The sequence below is a fragment of the Brachyhypopomus gauderio genome, chromosome 2, assembly GCF_052324685.1.
Source record: "Brachyhypopomus gauderio isolate BG-103 chromosome 2, BGAUD_0.2, whole genome shotgun sequence".
In the NCBI taxonomy this organism is placed as follows: domain Eukaryota; kingdom Metazoa; phylum Chordata; class Actinopteri; order Gymnotiformes; family Hypopomidae; genus Brachyhypopomus; species Brachyhypopomus gauderio.
In genome coordinates, this window is record NC_135212.1 from 8,048,165 (window position 1) to 8,072,942 (window position 24,778).

Here is a 24,778-nt window from a genome sequence, read left to right on the forward strand (position 1 = left end):
CACTGACATTTATAATTATAATATTTATAATATTATATTACTCAATCCAACACCATGTGGTCTACACAAATATTTCAAAAGAGCACAACACAGAAACATAAAAAAGGACAAGGGCCGCTTCAGTTATTATTATATCCACTAGATGGCGCCGGTGAAAAAGAAACCGACCAAACAAGAAGAAACATGAGAAACATGAATGGCCTCATGAAACTCAACCTCCTCTGAAATGAGACTAAAAGGCAGTTTGTCTAAATACATAATACAGAGAGTGAAACAGCATATCCACTAACGTATAGTATGTGCACTAAAGTATACCACAGTTCTGTCCACAATGTGTCAAGTGTGATTTCTGTGTCATAACTTGATAAGATCCCTGCTGGTATCAAATACAGACTGGAGCCGTAAGAATGTTTCTGATCTTTCAGAAGTTTACTCTTTTCACGCAGACATGATTATAGTCACAATACAGACACTCAAGCACAGGAAACAACCCACTGTCACAGGATGTCTTAGTAATCTAGACTCACAGAATGACCTCAAGACGTGTTGGCAATCTAGAACTAGAGAATGACCTCCGGATGTGTCAGCACAACAATCCACTGACTCACGGACTCTCCATTGTCAGAATTTAATGCTGGGACGTCTCAGTGAGCAACCCCTGAGCAACCTCTTACTCCACTCAGCTGAACATAACATTCCCACCATTCAACACATACCCCATGGCTTATTTCTCATTAGATCTCATGGCCTGTCCTTTGGCTCACTAAAATCACTCACTTTCCCACTCACCCAGGGCAGACACACACTCCTGGACCTCGCCGAGAGTAGACATATATTTAATATATTTCAGTTAGCGACAGGAGGATTTGTGTACAATTACAATCAACTCAGTAAATATTAAGTACAATATAGAAGAATTCTAGATTGAGATTGCTACCAGGTTTGCAGTTCAAGCTGCTCAAACCCTCAGGCCTCCATCAACAGGGCCAGGGGCATTGGCTGGGTGTGGCCAAGGGCCTTGACTGGGCGGGGTCAGGGGGCGTGACTGGGCGGGGCTACTAAACTGCTGCTATGTCAGTGCTCATCATGAGAAAATCAACTGAACTGAACATTCAGGGGAGATTAAAATAGAAAAATAAAAAGTAAATGACTCCAAATAAAAAGTTATAATTACTCATATAAAACAATAGAAAGCAAGAATATGACTTCATTAAATCATGTTTTATAAAGCTTTCATTATTGAATAAATGAAACAAGTTCCATTTGTCAAACCGGTTAGGCATGATACTTCACATCCCTCTCACTTCAAAGCCTGTAAAGAACACTTTTAACCATGGATGAAGAACTGTGTATTGACATGAAGAGTACTTCACATTTAAAAGATTCACTTCTCTAACAGCCAGTAAACAGCACTTCCATCTGCAACATCTGCAAATGCCTCTTATCCACAGCTTCTTTCAGTTTCAGGCCTGTTACAGGGGCAGGTGAGTGTTGGGAGAGTATTCAGGCCTGTTACAGGGGCAGGTGAGTGTTGGGAGTGTTTTCAGGCCTGTTACAGGGGCAGGTGAGTGTTGGGAGAGTATTCAGGCCTGTTACAGGGGCAGGTGAGTGTTGGGAGTGTTTTCAGGCCTGTTACAGGGGCAGGTGAGTGTTGGGAGTGTTTTCAGGCCTGTTACAGGGGCAGGTGAGTGTTGGGTATCTTTTCAGGCCTGTTACAGAGGCAGGTGAGTGTTGGGTATCTTTTCAGCAGGTGAGTGTTGGGAGTCTCGCAGGCAACACTTGCTCAGCTGGGAGACTGAGCACCTGTCATCCACAGCACTGGTACATATTATGCTATAGCAACTCTGCCCCAGCGTGATGTCACGGCATCTGTCCGCCACTCAACAAATCAGAACATGCTGCGTTATGCAGTGTGACAAAGATTGAATTTACATGTGCTGAAATATTCTTGTGTTCAAATGGTTTTGTACAGAAAACAAGCCTAAATGCCTCTATACCACTGTGCTGGACTTACCAGCAGATACAGACAGTGTTGTCAGACAGACAGTACTGTCAAATATTATGTGTTGTGTTGTCTTTATTTATTAATAAACTGTATAACATGACCGAGTGGCCATTTATATAGAAATCCAGATCATACCGATGTTCACATGCTGTATGAGAGGTGGAGATCGAGTTATTAGGTGTTTCTATCCAGCAAGAATGGGAAGTTGATGACTGTGAAGCATCTTCAGTGTGCAGTGTGTTAATCTCCCCAACAGCACTGAGGTCAAACTCGCACAGCCGGGACGCTTCTTACTGTCTGTGACTGGATGTCCAAGCTGTGCATCTACATAAACAGAACTATAATTAAATAGTGATACATATACACTGGGGTTAGGGTCAGACCTGCTCTTCTTACATCAAACTTGATGTGACCATCCATTCTATTGCTTTTCTGTGTACCCTGTATTCTTGAAAATCATTGGGCGCTGGTCAAATAACTGGGGCAAGACCAGCGATGGTGAGGCAGGTGCAGAGAACACCCTAATCCCGCTGTACCGGAAACATTACTGATAACACCAGACCTGCACCACTGTCCCTACACCACTGTACACGCACCAGGTCAACACAACATAAGCCAACTCAACCAGCTCCCACATTTAATTTGTGTCAAATAAAAAGTGCAACTGAAAAGTTTGTGTTATGAATGTTTGGTTACTGTGAACTGAGAGTCCTTAATTGTTGGTTTGTAGAAGTTCACCACTGTAGGCTCAACCTATAAAGCTGGTGGCCCTGTGCCCTTGACTAAACGCCACCTTTAGCAGAATTTCTCTGTGTGTTTCCATGCACTAATGCTGGCCAAATAAGCAGACATTAATTACAAGCCTTCAGAGACGTCCGCTATGGCTCTGAGCGTCCCAGAGGAGGGGCTAAATACAGAAAGCAGGAGAGGCGTTTCCTGTTGGCAATGAAAACCAGCAAACCCACTGAGACTGAGAAGGAGAGTCACACTCAATACCTAAAAAATCCCACCAGACACTCACACTTAATACCTAAAGAATCCCACCAGACACTCACACTCTCAATACCTAAAGAATCCCTCTACCATGGCTTTGTTTACAGGGAGCAACACCGCACAAATGGATGCACCTAAAGGTGTATATACAGTGGGGAAAATAAGTATTTAGTCAGTCACCAATTGTGCAAGTTCTCCCACTTAAAAAGATGAGAGAGGCCTGTAATTGACATCATAGGTAGACCTCAACTATGAGAGACAAAATGTGAAAAAAAAATTGAGAAAATCATTTTGTCTGACTTTTAAAGAATTTATTTGCAAATAATGGTGGAAAATAAGTATTTGGTCACCTACAAACAAGCAAGATTTCTGGCTGTCACAGACCTGTAACTTCTTTTTTAAGAGGCTCCTCTTTCCCCCACTCATTACCTGTATTAATGGCACCTGTTTGAAGTCGTTAACAGTATAAAAGACACCTGCCCACAACCTCAAACAGTCACACTCCAAACTCCACTATGGTGAAGACGAAAGAGCTGTCGGAGGACACCAGAAACTGTAGACCTGCACCTGGCTGGGAAGACTGAATCTGCAATAGGCAAGCAGCTTGGTGTGAAGAAATCTACTGTGGGAGCAATAATCAGAAATTGGAAGACCTACAAGACCACTACTAATCTCCCTCGATCTGGGGCCCCACGCAAGATCTCAGCCCGTGGGGTCAAAATGATCACAAGAACGGTGAGGAAAAATCCCAGAACCACAAGGGGGGAATCTAGTGAATGACCTGCAGAAAGCTGGGACCAACGTTACAAAGGCTACCATCAGCAACACACTACGACGGCAGGGACTCAGATCTTGCAGTGCCAGACGTGTCCCCCTGCTTAAGCCAGTCCATATCCAGGCACGTCTGAAGTTTGCTAGAGAGCATTTGGATGTTCCAGAAGAGTATTGGGAGATTGTCATATGGTCAGATGAAACCAAAGTAGAACTATTTGGTAAAAACACAACTCGTCGTGTTTGGAGGACAGTGAATGCAGAGTTGCATCCAAAAAACACCATACCAACTGTGAAGCATGGGGGTGGCAACATCATGTTTTGGGGCTGTTTCTCTGCAAAGGGACCAGGACGACTGGTCCGTGTACATGAAAGAATGAATAGGGCCATGTATTGTGAGATTTTGGGTGCAAACCTCCTTCCATCAGCAAGGGCAATGAAGATGAAATGTGGCTGGGTCTTTCAGCATGACAATGATCCCAAGCACACTGCCAGGGCAACAAAGGAGTGGCTTCGTAAGAAACATTTCAAAGTCCTGGAGTGGCCTAGCCAGTCTCCCGATCTCAACCCCATCGAAAACCTTTGGAGGAAGTTAAAAGTCCGTGCTGCCTTTTCAATTCGAATTTTTCTTTCACCTCTGCAAATTTAACTTAATTCTGTTTGGCCAACAGTTGATTTTAGCTTAAACGTCAGCGTAGTTAAAGTCAGAATAGTTACATCCAGACGCTTCCAGTGATTGTGTACCTGCAAGCCTCTTCGAGACATCTCGTAAAGCCTTCTGACAGTCGAGCAGTCAGTACGAGCAGTCTAAAGAAATTAAACTATCGTTTCGCCATCTTTGAGTTTCTTTGAGAAGGACACACAGGTCAAACTCAGGACACAAATCCGCGCCGCATGTCACGTATGACTCCGCCCCCACATGCCATTCATGTTAGCTCCTCCTATGGGTCACTTCCTTGTTTGGTTTACCATATGGTCCCTTTTTGCCACATCCTGGTCTTTAGTTTCTCTGCCTTGGTTCATTGTATTCAGCTGTGTCTAGTTTGTTTTCTCATTAGTTCATGTATTTAAGCCCTATGTTTTGCATCATGCTTTGCTAATCATTCGGTGCTGTTGTCATGCTAGCTGGTTAAGCCTTGTTCGGATCCGCCCTGTCTGGTATTGTCCTGTTTGTTTCTGTGGTGTTTGAATAGTTCTGGTCTTCTCTAGTTTTATGTTTAATTGTAGTTGTCTTGATATTTCCAGTGTTTGCTCAGTTTATGTACATCTGCACTGGTTATTGTTCTGTCTGACTGCTCTTCTGGTACAACCATGGACTGTCTTATGTCTTATGGACTCTGATAAAGGATTCCTCCATAATAAATCTCATCCCTCTCAGCAGCTCCTTGTGTGTCCTCCTATTCGCCCAACGCCTAAGGCATTACACTGTAACTCAAACCCGCACATGTTATTTTAACTGGTCAACTTTTCATTCATTTAATTACAAAATTTGTGTTACTATTTTTCTTCCATTATGCAAGTTAGCCTACTTGTAAGTAATATCCTCTGCTGAGCCAAGTCCTTTCTATAACTCTCATATGCTTGATAATCACTCAATAAATGTTGCCATTTATTAATTTGGTTGTATTGGTAAATATATGTTTGACCAAAAATATTAGGTCCCTGCACAGAATTTCACCCTCAGGAAATGAGACTGATATTTCATCTGAATGCATTAAACCTCTATTTTCCTATGTCTGATCCATTACTATGTGACAAGCCTAACCCTAATGAGATATAAACAGGCATTTCGTCGAATTTCAGTGGAAGACATGGAAAGTCATATCCCAATCATAAACAGGAGACTCTAAAAATATATGGGCTAGGTCTTCCTGTCAAGTGACCTCATTTCCTGTAAGTGAAAACGATGATCATAAAATCCATAAACAAAAAAGAATGCTGAAACGTAGTCATCATCCTGCAACAAACTCAAAACTAAAGCAATAATCTTCTCACGGAAATTCCAGCATGCAGCATGGAGGGAAAACCTTGGCATACTGAATCAGACGGTGCTTTCCCTGCACATCTCGCTGGAAACTTCATTCAGTAGGACAGGATGAACTCATCACAGCCCGACACTTTCCTCACTGGTGTGTGACTGGATGTAAACATTGTGTGCGTTCTTTGAAAGGCGATATACAAACACAACTTCATCCCTTCATTCATTTATTCATTCTTTTTCAGCATGAAGAGATGGACAAAAAAAAGATAAAAGAGGGTTAGCATTAGGGTTAATGAAGCTAGCGCCCACAGGCCTGTACCCTAAGGGGGAGTGTTGGCTCATCTTCTGAAGGGGAGACAACTAATGCCCCAACGCCCACAACAGCCAGAATGGAGACACAGCCCCACAACAGCCAGAATGGAGACACAGCCCAGATCTTTTCCTCGTACTGTCGGCAATTAACAAGAATCCTCCTGCACTCCAACTGTAAATTATTTAACTATTGAGAGACTTACTGTGATAAGGTAGATATCAATAATTAATGTAAAAGTTTTTCTATGGTTGAATTCAAAACTGTAGGCAAAAAAACATTAATATCAGACACCTTTCCTATTAACGAGATAGAGATGGACAGTTGAGCTCAAAGTCTGTACGGAGCACTCTTGGTGTTCCAAGATGCCAGTTTGCTGGGTGAATATACACCACTCATAATTACACACAACTATGTGACAATGCAGGGAAGATCAAAGCAACCCAGGCCATTACATTATCTCTTCAAGCCATAACACAAACAGACACATAAGATCCTCACCAGACCCCAGCGCTCCAAGTACGATAATGAAACTGTCCATGGCATTCCAGTGTTCCTGTGTCTGGAGTCCTTCCCCTCTCATTAGTACAGCTCACATGTCTATCTGCCAGCACAACAGCTTTAACGGTTTCATTTGAGGACACTTTCACCACTTTTCAAATTTAAGGAACAAAAACAACCGCATTAATATCTGTTAAAAACTCAGAAACGTAATGGGGTAGACCAAACTTTGTGGAAGGAAACATTATATCTATATAATAATTAAATAAGCATTGGTTTACAGCAGCGAAACGGCCCAAATGAGATGCAGTGCTGTGAGCAGCCTGTTCTACCTCCACTCAGAGCTGCTCTACAGGAGTGAAGTCTGGGGACCGTGACGTCACGGCCCGGGAACTCATGTGTGACTACACGACCCTGTGGCATGGAGCGCTGTCATACTGAAAGGGTCCTTCTGCCACAGGGTAAACAGCTGGCCATGAAGGGATGACTCATCAGCCTCAACAGTTTGGTGAGGCCTATTGGTGAGGCCTACTGTCCAAACGTCCAACCACAGGTGTCAGTGGACCCTAGGTGTGCCATGAAAACATTCCCCACAACATTACTCCACCTCCACCAGCTTAAACTGCTGACACTTGACAGGAAAGGTCCGTTGATTCATGATGCCTGCAACAAATTCTGACCCCTCCCATCAGCATGCTGTGACTTCTTCACCCGATTCCAATCGTGAAAGGGCAGGGGTCTCTAAAGTGGCCACTGTGTTTACTGCCATACTGATCAACAAAACATGCTTAGGAAGCACCTGAGACGCAGAAGCAGAACTGTGATATCTACGGAGTGAGGTTCTAATAAATATGTAAAGGCCCGTATATACAGGCCTGAATATTAAAGGCCCATAAATAACCACTTTGCAGGATTGCTGGCATGTCTCCCAAGCAGCAGCAGGCTATGGAAACCTACAAGAGCTGGAGATATAACTGATCACACTGTCTGCCACGAAAAAGCATGAAGGAATGGAAAAAAGAGAAACTGAGTGAGAGAGAGAGAGAGAGAGTTATAGACGCAGAGAGGCAGAGAGTGAATGATAGGGGCAGAAGGAGAGAGAGACAGAGAGAGGATGAGAGACAGTGATAGTGCCAGACGGAGAGATAGAGAGAGGCTGTGAGATAGTGATAGTGGCAGAAGGAGTGAGAGAGAGTGAGAGAGACGGGGAAAGACTGCCAGAGATTTTAAAATGCAGCCAAGCTCACACTAACACAGCTGTTCTCCTCCCAACATTCTGCCAACCACAATGACCAAACATCTTAAACTGAAGCAGAGTTGTGATTTTTTTGGACAAGTATAAGAGCTCCCAAAAGATTTTTACAATAAATAGAAACCAGAGGAGGGGTGCGATGGGTTCTCTACTGGGCATATGGACATTATTAAGTGTCCCTGGAGAACAGAAGGTCTTAGTGCAGTTTTAAGGCAGTGCCACATCATGTCATCTAAAACTACCATGGGCTGAGCTCTCTGAGCCACGGGGAGAGACCTGTTCCAGCATGGATCTCTCTGAACCACGGGGAGAGACCTGTTCCATCATGGGTCTCTCTGAGCCGCGTAGAGAGACCTGTTCCAGCATGGATCTCTCTGAGCCATGGGGAGAGACCTGCTCAATCATGGATCTCTCTGAGCCACGGGGAGAGACCTGCTCCAGCATGGATCTCGCTGAACCATGGGGAGAGACCTGCTCCAGCATGGATCTCTCTGAACCATGGGGAGAGACCTGTTCCAGCATGGATCACTCTGAGCCACGGGGAGAGACCTGCTCCAGCATGGATCTCTCAGCCATAGGGAGAGACCTGCTCCAGCATGGATCTCTCAGCCATGGGGAGAGACCTGCTTCATCATGGATCTCTCTGAGCCACAGGGAGAGACCTGCTCCAGCATGGCCCTCTCTGAACCATGGGGAGAGACCTGGTCCATCATGGATCTCTCCGAGCTATGGGGAGAGACCTGCTCTACTCCAGCACAGACATGCTGCACTGCAGCAAGGGATAATGGAATCAGTTGGGAACTGCTTCCTGAAAGCAAAGGTCTCATGGTCATGGAAACCACACGTACATTTTATGTAAGAGAGCACAAACTAGAATATTCCAGTAGAGAGAAGACTGGACATTCCTGTGCATGAACACAACAAATTACACCTAAACTACACTAACCATAATCCATTAGTGAAACTAACCATAATCCATCAGTTGTAAAACATTCTGAAAGCGGAACTAGACTGCAACTTATCTTTGTCCAAATTCAAACCCATATTTCCCAGAAGCCCCCTGGAGTTCAGCTTGTGCAGGCAGCCATGGTTTAGTCTCATGGGGACCATCCAACTCTCCTTTAACCCTTTCCAGATTTCTAATCTTGTACAGGCATCAGCTTCAAGAATGTGTGTTCTGTCCATGAATGAAGAATGAGGACCTTGAATTTCTCAGAGATGGCAACCTGAGAAAAACATGTGCGTGGTGGTATAATTCACCACTTATTAAGCGATCAGATCATGTTTTTAAACCCCTCTTTGGTACAGTAGCTAACTGGTCCCTTATGTTTCACAAAAAGATAAGTAATTGCATTTAGGATTTTTCCAGATTTTTCTATGTAGTTTGGGACCTTTTTCATATTGTGAAACACTTACAAAGTGAGTTTTTCTGCTTTGGACACCATCCAGAGCTTCACACTCATCATATTGACCTTTGGACACCAAACTGCATCTTCATAACTGATCGGACTGCACCACAGACATCACTGACCGGACTGCACCACAGACATGACTGACTGGAATGCACACTCATTACCACAATAATGAAAATTAAAGCGCTGCTCCACCCATGGGCAACATATATAACTGCAAAAAGCAAATGCTACACCTAACTCAGCCCCACAGATCAGCTGAGGCATGCAGTCACACATCACTTAGTGATAAGCATTACCCTAACCGCTAAAGAATAAACCAAACATGAGAATTCATAACTTTCCCCTTTCTTCGTCTGCAGCGCTCCATATAAGACACAGAACACTGACAATGTGATCTACATTAACTCCCGTGAGATGGTTAAATGGGGATGATGACCCTAATAGTGGGGACATTATCTCTGACCTCATTACTCAATATAAATACTCCATTTTCCAAATAAACATGAACACTGCTGAAGATGAATGATTAAATGTTCTAAAACAGTTGAATTGTACTGTGGCAAAACACATACAGGAATGTGGGACATTGAGACAGACGATTTGTTTTTTTTGTTCAAAATGGTTCACTGTAGAAGTCCATTTCAAGTCTCCAAAATACAAAAATCTTCACGTAAACAGCCAAAGGCCTTCCAGTGAGGGTTAGGGTATTATCTAGGGTTAGGGTATTATCTTCTGTAATACACTGAGCTGACAGCCATCCCAGAACTGCTGAAACATGGACACATACAGCAGCAGTCTGGGTGAAAACACTCCTATGAGCACTAAACAGAACATGAAGCAGCAGTTAAGGACACATCTCAACTCTGAATCTTCAAGACACATTTATAGCAACATATAATCTGCAAGCTGACATCTCAGGTCATCTCAGTACAGCTATGCACACAGGCAGAAACCTCTCTACAAGGTGCTGGCATTTCCTTGACAGTGTATAATATTAATAAAGACATTTGTAGGCAAATATATTTCCTAAGTTCCAAGTATCAAAGAATGATTTATAGGAAAATAAATGCTGCTTTTGTGATTGTTCAACACACTCCATAACATAACCCAGGAGAAACCCAGAGAATGAATTTATGGGATCATGGAGTAAACAAGAAATAAGACATCAGATCTGCTCCTTCTGTTCCTGTTTTTAAATCCAGGTTAAAAACCTCCAAATTTATGTGATGGCTTTAATATCTTGATCTCTTCTGCATGTATGGGTTTTTCATGTGATTGGATATCTCAATATTGTCTACATGTAGGCTACTGTATGTGTTTTTTATGTATTATGTACTGCACTTTGAGTTTAAATTTGCTCTATAAATAAAACACTAAAGCCAGGCTTCAGCATGACTTGTACTTTATTGGAAAGGCCATCTTAACAATTTTTGTGATTTTTTTTTGGCTCATGGATGTGGGGTTAGGGGTATGAACTAGGGTAACGGATATGGAAGACATTTTCACACACACAAATACCACAGCCTTCTAATGTTGTTTTTTGGCTTCAAAGTTTTACTACATAAGACAGTCCAGAGTTTCATTCAGTCATTCTTGATACTGATTTCAGCACACTGACAAGAAGTTAACAACTAACTGCTAACAAGTCACAATCTGCTAACTAACGCTAGCACGTTCAGCTTACACCCAACCAGACCCAGGACTCAGCTGACAGCGCTGTTTGTCGAATTATGTTCACACAAAGAATTATAAACAGATGTTGGTGGTGGCCATAAATCTGAAAATGGATAGATCAGATTCAAATTGAAATGTAAACCTGAAAAACTGGGTCCAGAAGCCCCAGCTGGGGTCATAATGGTCAGAACGGCTGCACAGCATGTAGGCTACTGTCAGAAGACAAGACACAAAATCTGAATGCACAGTCTCTCTATGTCTGACACCGTGTTACCACACCATTATCGACTTAAACTGAATACACATAGAATTATAATCACAGTACGTCACCACACCATTCTCAAACTAAATTGAATATATTTATAAAGATAATCACAGTACAGACTGACAGAACTCGGCGAGGTTAACTTTGCCAATGACACACTGGCACGCTCACACGCACCAGGAACAGGACTGAAGTCAAATGAGTCTTTGCCCCAGAGGCCTGTCTCAACATTCACTGGTCAAACTCCCCTCCTTAACAATCCCATGCCCACTCCAGAACCTGTCCCTCTGTAGACTGGGGTCCTACGTCTCATAATATAACCAGGTAGAAATCTGGAATGCTGTAAGAAAGCTAATTTCTCTCAGAACCACCACAAATTTTCAAAAGTTCATTCTGCTTTGTAGGTATCAAATATATAATGACTGCTCAACTACATCCATGGTACAGGTTTTTATTACTTCAAACTTCAAAGATTTTATGAAAATAAACCCAAGTGATGCAGCTAAATCAGTGAAGGGAGGTCAGAGGTCACATCTCAATCCTGTTGTGCGTCTACTAGATTGAACTAAAGCTAATGAAGCCAAGGGGAAGCGGATTGTTTGGACTGCCCACCCACTTCCTAGACGGGTTCTCAGATCTCTCCCCTGATAAAGAACATAAGCAGCACAAATACCCACGCAGTCCAGGGCAGCCTGTCTACAGATAACAGCAGTGACACCAGGACCAAGCAGGACGTCTCCAGAAACAGACAGCAGAGTCAGATTGGATTAGGGCTCATGAATGTGGATACACACAGGAGGTGTAAGATAAAGATATAGTGAGAAACATTTTACACATATTCATCAGACACTGCCAGATGCTCCTCCTTCATTAGCAACAACAAATCTGGCAAAACTATTACATCCTGTACCCATCTGCATACGACCATCACTCTTTAAACTGAGGGTTAGAGGAACTCTGAGACTCTGAGATGAACTCTATGGCTGAGACCATGTGGCCTCAGACTGCTGCAGGCCTTAAAACATGATGAAGAGTCCCGCAGGCATGACAAAGAACGTCAGGATGTTCCGTGCATGTGCCTGTGTGCAAATTCACACCCAACTAATATAATGTAACTGTTTTGAAGGACCCAGTAACAGATCCTGTTAAACATTAAAGACTAGCACACATACAATATATTGCCTAAAGTATTCGCTCACCCATCCAAATTATCGGAATCAGGTGTTCAAATCACTTCCATTGCCACAGGTGTATAAAATTAAGCACCTAGGCATGCAGACTGTTTTTACAAACATTTGTGAAAGAATGGGTCGCTCTCATGTGGCCTTCAGATTAGCTCCAGAACAGTGTGCAGAGAGCTTCATGGAATGGGTTTCCATGGTCAAGCAGCTGCATCCAAGCCATACATCACCAAGTGCAATGCAAAGCGTCAGATGCAGTGGTGTATAGCACACCGACACTGGACTCTATAGGAGTGGAGGTGCGTTCTCTGGAGTGACAAATCACACTTCTCCATCTGGCAATCTGATGGACAAGTCTGGGTTTGGCCGATGCCAGGAGAACGGTACTTGTCTGACTCCATTGTGCCAAGTGTAAAGTTTGGTGGACGGTGGATTATGGTGTGGGGTTGTTATTCAGGAGCTGGGCCTGGCCCCTTAGTTCCAGTGAAAGGAACTCTGAATGTTTCAACATACCAAGACATTTCCAGAGATCCATCCTGGGCCGGCCACCTCCTGCCTAACCGGATATGCCTACACCAAGATGGACATTATTACATCTTTTCCTTTTCTTTTTATTCTTTCTGTCTAAATTGTTGTCATTGATTGATTGACATTGTGGACAGTTCCATGATCCCAACTTTGTGGGAACAGTTTGGAGCTGGTCCTTTCCTCTTCCAACATGACTGTGCACCAGTGCACAAAGCAAGGTCCATAAAGACATGGATGGCAGAGTCTGGTGTGGATAAACTTGACTGGCCTGCACAGAGTCCTGACCTCAACCCAACAAAACACCTTTGGGATGAATTAGAGCGGAGACTGAGAGCCAGGCCTTCTCGTCCAATGTCAGTATGTGACCTCACAAATGCACTTCAGGAAGAATGGTCAAAAATCCCCATAAACACACTCCTAAACCTTGTGGACAGCCTTTCCAGAAGAGTTGAAACTGTTCTATCTGCAAAGGGTGGACCAACGTCATATTGAGCCCAATGGATTAGGAATGGGATGTCACTTAAGATTATATGTGAGTCAAGGAAGGTGAGGGAATACTTTTGGAAATATAGTGAACACATGCATGCAAACACACTCACAAAGCAGGCACACACACACACACAGGTGTCTGTGCTTGGTATTGTTTTAAATAGACCACCTAAGCCACGTGGAGGCTTTTTATCAGAACTATCAGAGCTGTTAGCTTCTATTGTCATTGATTTTGACAAAGCGTTGCTTGTGGGGATTTAATATCCATATTGATGAAGAGACAAATGGGTTTGCAACAGATTTTTTAAATATGGTTGAATCTTAATTTTGTGCAACATATTTCTGGACCCACTCATATTTATGGTCATACGTTGGATTTAGTTTTTACTCTTGGGCTTAACCTGGATGTGTGACGCACTGGGGAAAGGGATAACTAAAAACAAAGCAAGCCTATTTTGATGTTATTGGTGATTTGTATGAGCGATTGCTGTTTTGTCAGGAGTTCGGGAGATCGGGGTGCGATTAGTTCGGACTGGGCGGGGGAAACGAGACATTCTTTATCATCCCCTCTCTCAGGTACGAAATAACCATAGTAAATGCAAATAACGTCTGTAGAGACAACTGTGTGTGTACTACTTTGTTAGTGCTGTTAAAAATGTAGGAGAAATACGAACTTCCTTGTTTGGTAACTGTACGTAGCTTAGCTCAGCAACACGGCACTCCAGTGAAACTGAGAGGGTAGCCCAGTTCGATTCTACAGGACAAAGGTTCATGTTAAAGGTGGAGTTATGTAATAATTCATAGTTTTGCTATTAAACTCGAACATATGAGTGTCTCTGTTTTTTTTCCTCTTTTAAAAACCTGAACTAAAGCGTACTTTATTTTGATAGTGTTGGCTAAAATGTGTGCAACTGATCGATGCGTTTTCCTTTTCATTGAGTATGTATTGTGCCGAATGCAATGAATCTTGCGTTGATGTGTAATATTTGGATTGTTCATAAAATGGTGCAGCCGTGAGCGGAGGTTCGCGTGTCCTGTGTCTGTTTTAAAACATTCTTTATAATACCCTCTCTAAGGGGCATAACAGATGCTCTCAGGCTGGAGGACTTGTGTTTCTGACCACAAACCCATTATGTTCAAGTCTGTTTTTCTATCTAAAGCTGAGTCCTCTAAACATATTATAAGCTCTCGGGTTTTAAATGAGAAGTCAGCTGCTAGATTCACAACTTCTTTAACAGTCTATCTACACAACTACAGTACATCAGTATATGGCAGGGATGCCCATTACGTCGATCGCGATCGAAAGAAGTGTCGGTCGATCGCGAAGGAATGTGGGTAGATCACATGACATTAAAAAGTAGTGGATGAATGACAGGCTATCGTCCATCTGCACTGACAGTTGTATATATATATATATATATATATATATATATATATATATATATATATATATATATATATATATATATATATATATATACATACAACAACCGTATATATATATACAACCGGTCAACAATTTACACTCGAGGCGAGGTAGATTTTTCTGACTTGGTCATCTTATAAGTAGCTAGCAAGCTGAAAACATGTGGGCACCCCTGGTATACGGAGTTAAATGATCTTGTAAATAATTTTGATATGGTATGTGTAGATATTTTAGATGAAGTGGCTCCATATAAGACCAGATCAAAACCCCTATCCAATATCACTCCGTGGCTAAATGGTGATGTTGTAGATCTCAGAAGAAAATATAGACAAGCAGAGCATAAATGGAAGCAGTCTCAACTTCAGGTTCATTTTCTCTATATGAAGGACTTGATGTTGCAATACAACGTGGTCAGAGATGCAAGAGCTGCTTATTTTAACACTTTAATTATGTCTAAGAAGCATAATCCAAGGTTTTTATTTTCTACAATTGATTACCTTTTGAATGGGACAACTTTGGCAATCCAGCCTTCTGCCATCAGCTGTGAACAGTTTTTAAAATACTTTACAAACAAGATCACTGATATCAGAGCTGATATTCCCGTCATCCAGGTGCATGGATGTTGCTCCTGTCTGCTGTAACAGGGACATTTTAACTCAGTTTACACAAATTTCTCTGGGTGAGTTAACGGAGACTGTGCAGCACTTGCGACCATTCTCTAGCCCACTTGATATTCTTCCTCCTAGATTTCTTAAAAACGTTTTAGAATCTGTGGGTCCTTATCTGCTGAATGTGGTTAATCTCTCTCTCAGTTCTGGGTGTGTTCCTGATTGTTTTAAAGTGGCAAGTGTACAGCCTCTTCTGAAGAAACAGAGCCTTGACCCTAATGTTTGCTCTAGCTACAGACCCATCTCTAAACTTTGCTTTATGGCTAAAGTTTTGGAGAAGGTGGTCGCAGGGCAACTCATCCAGGCATTGGAGACAAACAATATTTTCGAAAAGTTCCAGTCAGGTTTTCGAAAGAAGCATAGCACTGAAACAGCACTCGTGAGAATTGTAAATGACTTACTGATGAACACTGATGCTGGAAAGGTGTCTAGTCTGGTCTTGTTGGATCTGAGTGCTGCATTTGATACAGTAGACCACAGTATTTTAAAAAGCCGCTTATCTGAATGGGTCGGCATATCAGGTTCTGCACATGATTGGTTGTCCTCCTACTTGTCAAACAGGAAATTTTCTGTGTCCACAGGGAGCACAGAATCTTCAGTGGTTAACCTCACTTGTGGAGTACCTCAGGGCTCCACTCTCGTGCCAATTTTATTTTCTTTGTACATGCTGCCCCTTGGAGTTTTAATTAGGCGTTTCAATATTTCTTTTCATTTTTATGTGGATGACACACAGTTGTATTTCTCTTTTAGCAAAAATTATTTCAGTAAATTAGCCATTTTAGCTGAGTGCTTAGATGCTATAAAAATCTGGATGAACTGCAACTTTCTTAAGCTGAACCAAGATAAAATGGAGGTTCTGGTTGTGGATTCTGATAAAATCCCTAGGGAGGTAGAGGTGGCTCTTGGTTCTCTCACATCAAGAGTAAATGCTCTTCCTAGAAATCTTAAAGTTATCTTTGACCCTCAGCTACAACTCACTGAACACATCAAAAAGCTTATTCAGTCATGCTTTTTTCAGCTTAAGAACATTGCAAAAATCAAACATATTCTATCATTTCAGGACCTGGAGAGAATCTTACATACATTTGTGTCTTCGCGCATAGACTATTGCAATGCCTTGTACACCTGCCTTAGCCAAGGATTTTTGGCAAAGCTTCAGATGGTGCAGAACGCAGCTGCACAGCTTTTAACCAGAACAAGATGTAGGGAACACATCACTCCAGTGTTGGCCTCCCTTCACTGGTTGACATTGAAGTGGAGAGTGGATTTTAAGGTACTTGTTTTAACTTATAAGGCTTTACATGGTGAGATGCCAGAGTATATTTGTGAGTTATTAGTTCCCCATTCCATTTCAAAGTCATTGAGATCTACAGACAAAGGGCTTCTGATGGTGCCGAGAACAAAACTCAAGCAAAAGGGTGACAGTGCATTTGCCGTGTATGCACCTAAACTCTGGAATAGTCTTCCTGTAAACATCAGATTTGCAGATTCCATATCATCTTTTAAAAAACTGTTGAAAACCCATTTTTATTCTCAGGCCTTTGAAACAGTCCACAATTAAACTTTGAGTGTGGGGGTTTTGCTTAGTTTTACTTAATTTTGTTACATACCTATTTTAATTCCTTTTATGTTTTTATGTTAAGCATTTTATGTACGATTTTCATTTTTTTAATTGATTGTCTTGTATATTTTATTTCTGCTTTATTTATTTTTAGAGTTGTAAAGCACTTTGGAGCAAGGGCTCAAAAAAGTGCTATATAAATAAATGTACATTACATTTACAATATAGTGTACACAAAAAGCACACATGTATACATATACACACACCCAACCACCATTTGCTTTCGTTTCAGAGCATAAAAACACTTTATTGCTCCTCCAAAATAAACGAGAGAAGAAAGTACAGCATGTGGTCTCGACATTTGAACAGCAGCCAGTGCTCGTCTCATACACAGGAAACATCAGAAAGAACTTTACTGAGGCACTCCGCACTCTACGAGACACGACTGGACTGACTCAGTAAAGCTCATGATTTCCCAACATGTGTAAGCAGGACTCCACCTCCTAACACTGGAATCGTTTCCGTGATGACCTCACAAGGTTACACTCCATGATGGCAAACTGTGTGGGTGCCTGTAACGATCACTTCTCTGAGGTTCTGCTCAGTCATCGTCTGCCACAGCAGGCACAAAGATGCCCTCTCATCGGCCCGATACACAGAGTCGACCTTGTTTATAGCGGTGGTCAGATGGCCTCTCAACGGCCCCGACACACAGAGGGGACCTTGTATTGGTGGTCAGATGTCCCACATGGGCCTCAACACACAGCCTTGTTTGCATGGAGACTAATTCTCTGACACAAGGTGCCATCACCAAAGAGGTCAAAGGTGAAAAAACATGTTGGTTTAACACAGTGGTTCCCAAACTTTTTCTGCCATGCCCCCCTTTGGTAGATGAGAATATTTTTGCCCCCCCCTTTGGGAACCACTGGTTTAACAGATCTTATTCACTGTGTGTGTGTGTTTGTGTAAGAGTGCTCACTGTTCTCATCTAAACAGTTATATCCTGATAGGCATTAAATGTTGCCTATTAAGCTTTGAAGACTCAAGCTGATCTCACTGGCCCCCTGAAAAGCCAACTCAGCACAACTGTGGTGGGCTTGGTGCTTCTAAAGCTGGGGTGTGATGGCACAGATATCCCTCATACGCAATCAGCTGTGCCTCTAGAATGCCATGAAGAGACCACAAGGGCACAGGAAATGAGGTGTAGATGTGTTCTCCAACAGAAAGGCCACTGGGAGCAGCTGCCTGAGGCCTGTCTGCTCCAGACAGGAAATGCAAAAGGAGCAGTTTCAATTTTGTTTCAAGGAGCACATTTTCAGTTATGGTACACAGAAGAGCACAGATAATATTTAGTTTTAATAATATTTAGTAATTTTGACTGATTAGTGAATATCTATCCAAGTGAAAAATGTAAACGAAAGAGTGATGATTGTTTAAAACATGCGACACGGACGTAAAAGAAATCTGATAACATGAACGTATGGTCTGCCTCTTTGGGGGGCAGCGCTCGTACAGTTATCTCTGGACCGCTGCTACGACAAACACTGCGATGCGACGGTGTGCACTTCAGGAAATAACTAGAAACAAAATTATGTAGCACAGAACGACTGAAAATCTGGCCTGTGAATTCAAGGATGTTGCAGCACGTGAGAACAAGATGATTGCAACAGATACGGTGGACTGGTCTCCACAACTCACCTTCGGTCTGTGTGTCTATGGACTCGTATGTTTCTCACAGACGACCGGCCACTTCTGTGTTTACCCTGAAGCCCTCGTGATTAACTGGCAACGTAAGGACAAACAGAATTTACTTTGAGAAAAGACTAAAGATTTAATAGCACTTCTAGGTTTCTTGGTGTTTATACCACGCAGTTACCTTAATTTGATAAATTAGTTAATTTAAGTAGCTATATCAAAGAAAGTTCAAATATATATTAGATGAATGAACATACTCGGGGCAGACTGGAGTAGGAACACGTTACAGGTCCCAGACTACGTTTGTTACTACATGTTTTGTTTAAACATGCAACAGCGTAAACAAGACGCATCTCACTGCGTCCCTTTGTTTTGATCCTTTTTTGAAGTGTCAAAGTCTCGAGACAAATGTAAACATGCTGTCAAGAGTTGTCAAACGCATTAATGCAGACGAATTCGCCACAAAGCTACTAGATTTCTCCTACCTGGTTGGAATCCTCCTGGAAGTGATTTGTTAAGATTTCACGGGGGCTGTCGGACAAACCGAGGCCAGAAGCAAATCAGTGTTGCCTCACTTGCACGGAGCTCGGCGAACTACTCGAACAGCACACGCGTGCCCTCAAAACAGACTTGTCTTATAATCACGTGCTGCCTGTAAAACGTACGCGACTTAGTTTGGAGCCACGAGCGCTCTGTACACCAGGGGCTTGGGTTAACAGCTCGTGCAGTTCTCAGCGCGCGAGCGACTTTCACTGAAGGCGGAAATGAAAAGCTCTGTGAAACGAGCCTTACTGACTCCTACAGGCGCGAGCGGCTCCCCTGCCTGTATTCACGAACGGGACTGTACAAGGGTCACCCTAACCCTCATCTTCTGACTGACTCCCCAGCAATAATGTAACCGCTCAGTCACTCTAAAAGTCGAGGTGAACGCAAATGTGTTTCCTTGGTGTAGTAGCCTAGTCTATGTTAAAACTCTGGGTACTCAGAATACTCAAAGAATTTTTTTTGTTTAAACTAAATGAAGAAATTGTGTAAATTATGATGTTATAAAAATATTAACTGCATATAAAGGGACTTTCATAAAGGGGCTTTTCCCTGTATCCATAATCCTCTCCATCCACACAGCCCCCCGCCTCCCATGCTGTCATACCGACCCATATCAGCTCTCATATCTACTCAGATCCACACTGTTCCTTCTTTAGAAGGACAAGATATGCAGATATGTTCTGTTATTCTGTGTTTACGTAACATGATTTCATCATTCTTGTGATCGGGCTGATTTCCTACGTATTCTCTGTTATGTGAGTGTGCTTTATTATATGTATATCTCACAGGCTGGGAGACATTGTTTACAGTCATCTTAGTGAGAGCCAGTGAATCATTCAGCCAAAATCAATTGAGCTTTGTGTTTATATATCTGTGCTGTGCCTGAGACTGAATATCAGAGTGAGGATTTTCTCATGTTACAGATTAATACAACATGACAGCTCTGACTGACCCAGTAATGGACCTCCTAGAGGGACGTAAGTAACTCCATAATGGTTCTACCTGAATCTGTTTACTTTCATTTCAGCAACATATAACACTCCCAATGTAAATATTTGGTTCAGTAAAATAAAACTGATACAAATAAAGCAAATAATAATAATAAATATACAATAAAATTATAAATAATAATAATTCTACATAAAGTAGAAATGGATATTGGTATAATTTAAGAATTCTTCAAAGAGGAATTGTCCAAAGCCATAGTGGTTAGACAGAAACAGGTCAAAATCCAGTGAAGGGGCCCAAGGTTAAAGGTTAAAGGTTAGAGGAGGCAACAGTACAGTTGGGATGGGCCTAAGGTTAAAGGAACAGTCCATCCGGTCTGTACTGTCGTCTCCTTTAATGGTCCACAGTATACAGAACCACAGTTGAATAGTCAGGCTGAGATGACAACCGGGAGTGAAAACAGGTCAGTAATCCAGAGTGAAAACAGGTCAATAATCAGTCGTGAAGACAGATTGGTAATCAGGAGTGAAGACAGATTGGTAACCTAATGGCCAAACTCATAAGTCACTGAGAACACAAGGAAGATATAATTCAATACTTTACAAGGCATCCAGAAAAAACAAAGTGGTCCAAGACAGACGTCCCAGAGGACAGGACGGAGTGATCAATAATCAGAGTAGTGGAAGGAAGGAACGGGCTATGGTAGCTGCAACTGGACAGGCAGGTCAGTGGCTGGTTGGGAACGTCAAGGTGGAAATAAACGTGAAATAATTCTAAATATTTGGTCTTGATAATCAATCCTAATCAATCATGAATTGTACTAAATTAATCTCTCAGTGAGCAATGGCAGGTCCAACTCTTCACTGATATCTTTAAGTTAGTCTTTAAGAAAAGCCTTGCCATTAACAATCAGAATGCTTCAATATGAATGTGGTGATACCTGCAGGTAGGGTTGCATTTGACTGACTTCAACATTAATTTGTAGACACCCATTTCAAAGCTCATTATGAACAGGTCACAGCTGTGTGTTCAGGGTCCACTGCTCTACTCCCAGTTCACATTCAGTTACCGTTTGTATTTCTAATGACTTCCATGAAGAGCATCATCTGGCTGATGGCCCAGCAGGAGCTCATTCTGCTACCAGAAATCAAAATATTACCATCAGTATCACCAATGTGCCCAGAGCTGGACACATTAACCCCAGCAGTGGAGTTCACTTCTATTTACATGATGCATTTGGCCCTGTCTGTGTCAGATCAGTCCAAACAGAACCTGTGTGGAATCACCTGTTTTAGTTTTCATTTAAATGATGCCCTGACATCAGACAGTCTGAGACAGTAAAAGTGATGAATGTGAATACAGAGAGGAGTCATCAGTGAAGCACTGTGGGAGTTTGAGTTTATAAATCCAGATTTCTAGGGATTCAGATGCACCACACCTATTATTGAGGGTTGGTCTGAGTGCCACACTTACATCTTAACCAAGGTATGTAGACATGAAGAGCTACACACTGAAGAGTTACACAGCCTCTGGGGGAGCTTACACATTTATACAAACATTTGGAAGGATTATACATACATTCATACATACATACATACATACATACATACAGTACATACATAAATACATGCATGCAATATATTTAGTAAAATTTACATATGCAAATTTTATTTAATGTGCATAAAGATTCATTCATTTTAATGCAAGGTGGTAATTGCAGGATTCTTTAAAGCATGGTTGATGCATTTGACAAAGCAAGAGTGCTGTTTAAATGTCTCTGCCTTGTAGATATAGGCATTATGCTGTTTAAATGTCTCTAGCTAATTATGCTGAAGAACCCTAATCCTAACCCTTTGGCATGGCAGCTGGTTATGTACAACCTGCTGGGTTTGACCTACGATGGCATTAGTATAGGATGGAGAAATTAGTATGCTATAGTGACATTAGTGTGGTATAGTGACATTAGTATGGTATAGTGACGTTAGTATAGTATGATATAGTGACATTAGTATAGTATGATGACATTAGTATAGTATGGTGACATTAGTATAGTATGGTAATATTAGTGTAGTATGGTGACATCAGTATGCAGAGAGGGTGCACTTACCTCTGCAGTGGTAATGAGTCATAAAGGGGCTCCGGTCAGACAGGTGAGTGTATGTGCTTAATTGTTATTAATGGGAGGGGGGTCAGTTACATTGGGACAGTTACACTGGGGGAAATGCAATCAGCTTCCTGCACCTGTTCTCCACGATCCTGAACAGAACATGGCGTGAGCAGTGCCGTCACGGCCCATCATTAGGACACGAAGATCGTGGGCGACTCTACTAAGGTCTTTCCACTGCCAGCAGTGCTCATGATCAAGCCCCTCCCTCTTTAATAGGGCCCTGGGCACAAAGACATCTCCAACTGTCATGGAATTGACTTAATCAGCTCTAGTCAGACAGCACATTCATCTGAAGCCCACTGAACTTGTGATTATTGTTGTAAGGTGAAAGGTGAAAGGTCTCCTTCTCTCTGATGAGGCCTTAAACTTGGATGTTCAGCACCAGTTTTCATCTCACTAACGTCAGATAAGTGAAGGGCTCCAGCGAGGGCTTTCAGTTACTAACCTGCTGAAAGATATTGACAAATAATAGCAAATTAATGTTTGGGCATTTATAGCAATCAGTTGTCGCTATACAGGCACCATCAACAGTTAAGATTTTTATTGCTTTTCCTTTGCCTAAGACTGTATAATGCACTGTATAATGTGCTATGTACTTTATGATGTACTGTATAATGTGCTATGTACTGCATAATGTACAATATAATGTTCATTACTGCTCAACAGAACAGACAAAGGGCAAAATGAAGCATACAGAAGCTCATGACCCCATGACCTTAAAGGGAGGTGAAGCCTGTGCCACCTCAGCACAACACCTGTGTCAGAGAGGCATCCGGAGGTCACAGAGACAGGTGGAGAAGTTGTTACCCCAAACTCATTAACCCCACTGTGTGGGGGGGCAAGGCAATATAACATGCTGTAATACAGGTAATGTTTGTCCTTCAACAAGTTGATTCACATGTTCTCACTGTTCACATGTTGTGTTCTCACTGTTCACGTGTCGCGTTCTCACTGTTCACGTGCACTCTAATCTTGACATCCTCACCTTTTCAGTTGCAGTAAGAAGCTCTGGATGCAGTAAGAAGAATCGTCTTTAATCTGCTGACATGTTATGCCTGAAACAGACTGATATCAGCACACAAGCCACGTAGCCACGTCAGGCATTTTACCCTCGCGGCCCTGTGGCCGGGCTAACCTCTCTCATCACTTACACTGCACCACATTTCATGTTTCGCTCCCTGCAGACATTAAACTGGAGAAAGTAACCTCAGGTCACTGATTAGAACACTGTGTTTGAAGTTTTACATTGTTCATGCATGCTCAAACCCAGTGTGAGCTGAACCATGCCTCCACACAGAGCAATCACAGAGGATCCATGGTAGCCTGCAAGGGGTCCACATTTAATCAATTAAGGCTTGGTTACAGCACCAGGCCTCTGTGAACATGTGGTGATTAAAAACAAATAAACACATTTGATGGTCTCTTGCGACCCGTACTTTGAATAAACATGTGTCATGTTGGCAAATAACTCCAGGGCAGGAGTGCAATGCTGGGTGCCTGACCTCAGTCACTGCACTGGGGTTCCACACAGCACAGGAGGCCTTGGTCCCACAACACAGACACCTGCTGTGGCAGGAAAGATGCCCCCATGTGCCCAGGGTATAAATGGCAGTATAAATGGCATGAGAATGTAAGCAATTCGGGGAGTATGTATATGAGTACTGTATATGAGTATGAATGCAACAAGTCTTATTTCAGATCCCCTAATCGATTTGTTTACTGGTTTATGTTCCTGAGGCTGAAGACCAATTTGATTTTGTCTGCTGTGGAAAGTAGAGTTGTCAGATTAATGCAGGAATCCAGCACTCTGTAAACTCCAGTGCACAGACCCGACAGATACACTCTGTTAAACAGGAACGGCACCACAGGCCTCTGAAAGTCTGAAAGTGAAATGAAGGGGGGGGGGGGGGTTGGGGCAGGAAAAACGCCATTAATAGGGCGAGCGCTTGACCATTATAGTCACCATGGGAACAGCAAATCAAGTAATTGGTCTTGTAATTGGGGTAGTTAGGAGGAGGAGGTGTGTGTACAGTAGGCGACTGAGTGCTGAGGTGTAGATTAGGAGACTTGTGAGAGTTTCCATGTGTGTTCATGGGTGCCTACATTCAGGTTTCCATGCTGGTCATGGCTCTCCTAACAGTCCTGCTGTTGAGCTGTCTACATCCATGGCTCTAACCTGAACCTTAACCCTAACCCTCCTAACCCTAATCCTAACGCTTCTAACCCTAACGCTCCTAACCCTAACCCCAATCCTCCTAACCCTAATCCTAATGCTTCTAACCCTAACGCTCCTAACCCTAATCCTCCTAACCCTAATCCTAACGCTTCTAACCCTAACGCTCCTAACCCTAATCCTCCTAACCCTAACCCTCCTAACCCTAATCCTAATGCTTCTAACCCTA

The 24,778-nt window shown here is 42.5% G+C and overlaps 1 protein-coding gene and 1 long non-coding RNA gene across 5 annotated transcripts in view; one reads left to right on the plus strand and one right to left on the minus strand.

Moving 5' to 3' along the window:
* tspan9a (tetraspanin 9a) overlaps positions 1 to 19,485 on the minus strand; it is a 139,368-nt gene extending 119,883 nt beyond the window's left edge. For all 4 annotated transcript variants that reach the window (XM_076985763.1, XM_076985756.1, XM_076985775.1 and 1 more), the window contains exons 1-2: positions 19,201 to 19,485; positions 18,719 to 18,802 (exon numbers count right to left, since the gene is read on the minus strand). The gene's annotated coding sequence lies outside the window, so the exon portion shown is untranslated. The remainder of the gene's footprint in view (positions 1 to 18,718; positions 18,803 to 19,200) is intronic.
* On the plus strand, positions 18,562 to 23,753 carry LOC143486016 (uncharacterized). The gene is made up of 4 exons (XR_013123108.1): positions 18,562 to 18,810; positions 20,185 to 20,238; positions 23,043 to 23,243; positions 23,370 to 23,753. It is a non-coding gene; the product is annotated as an uncharacterized LOC143486016 (long non-coding RNA).
* Positions 23,754 to 24,778: the final 1,025 nt, after the last annotated feature.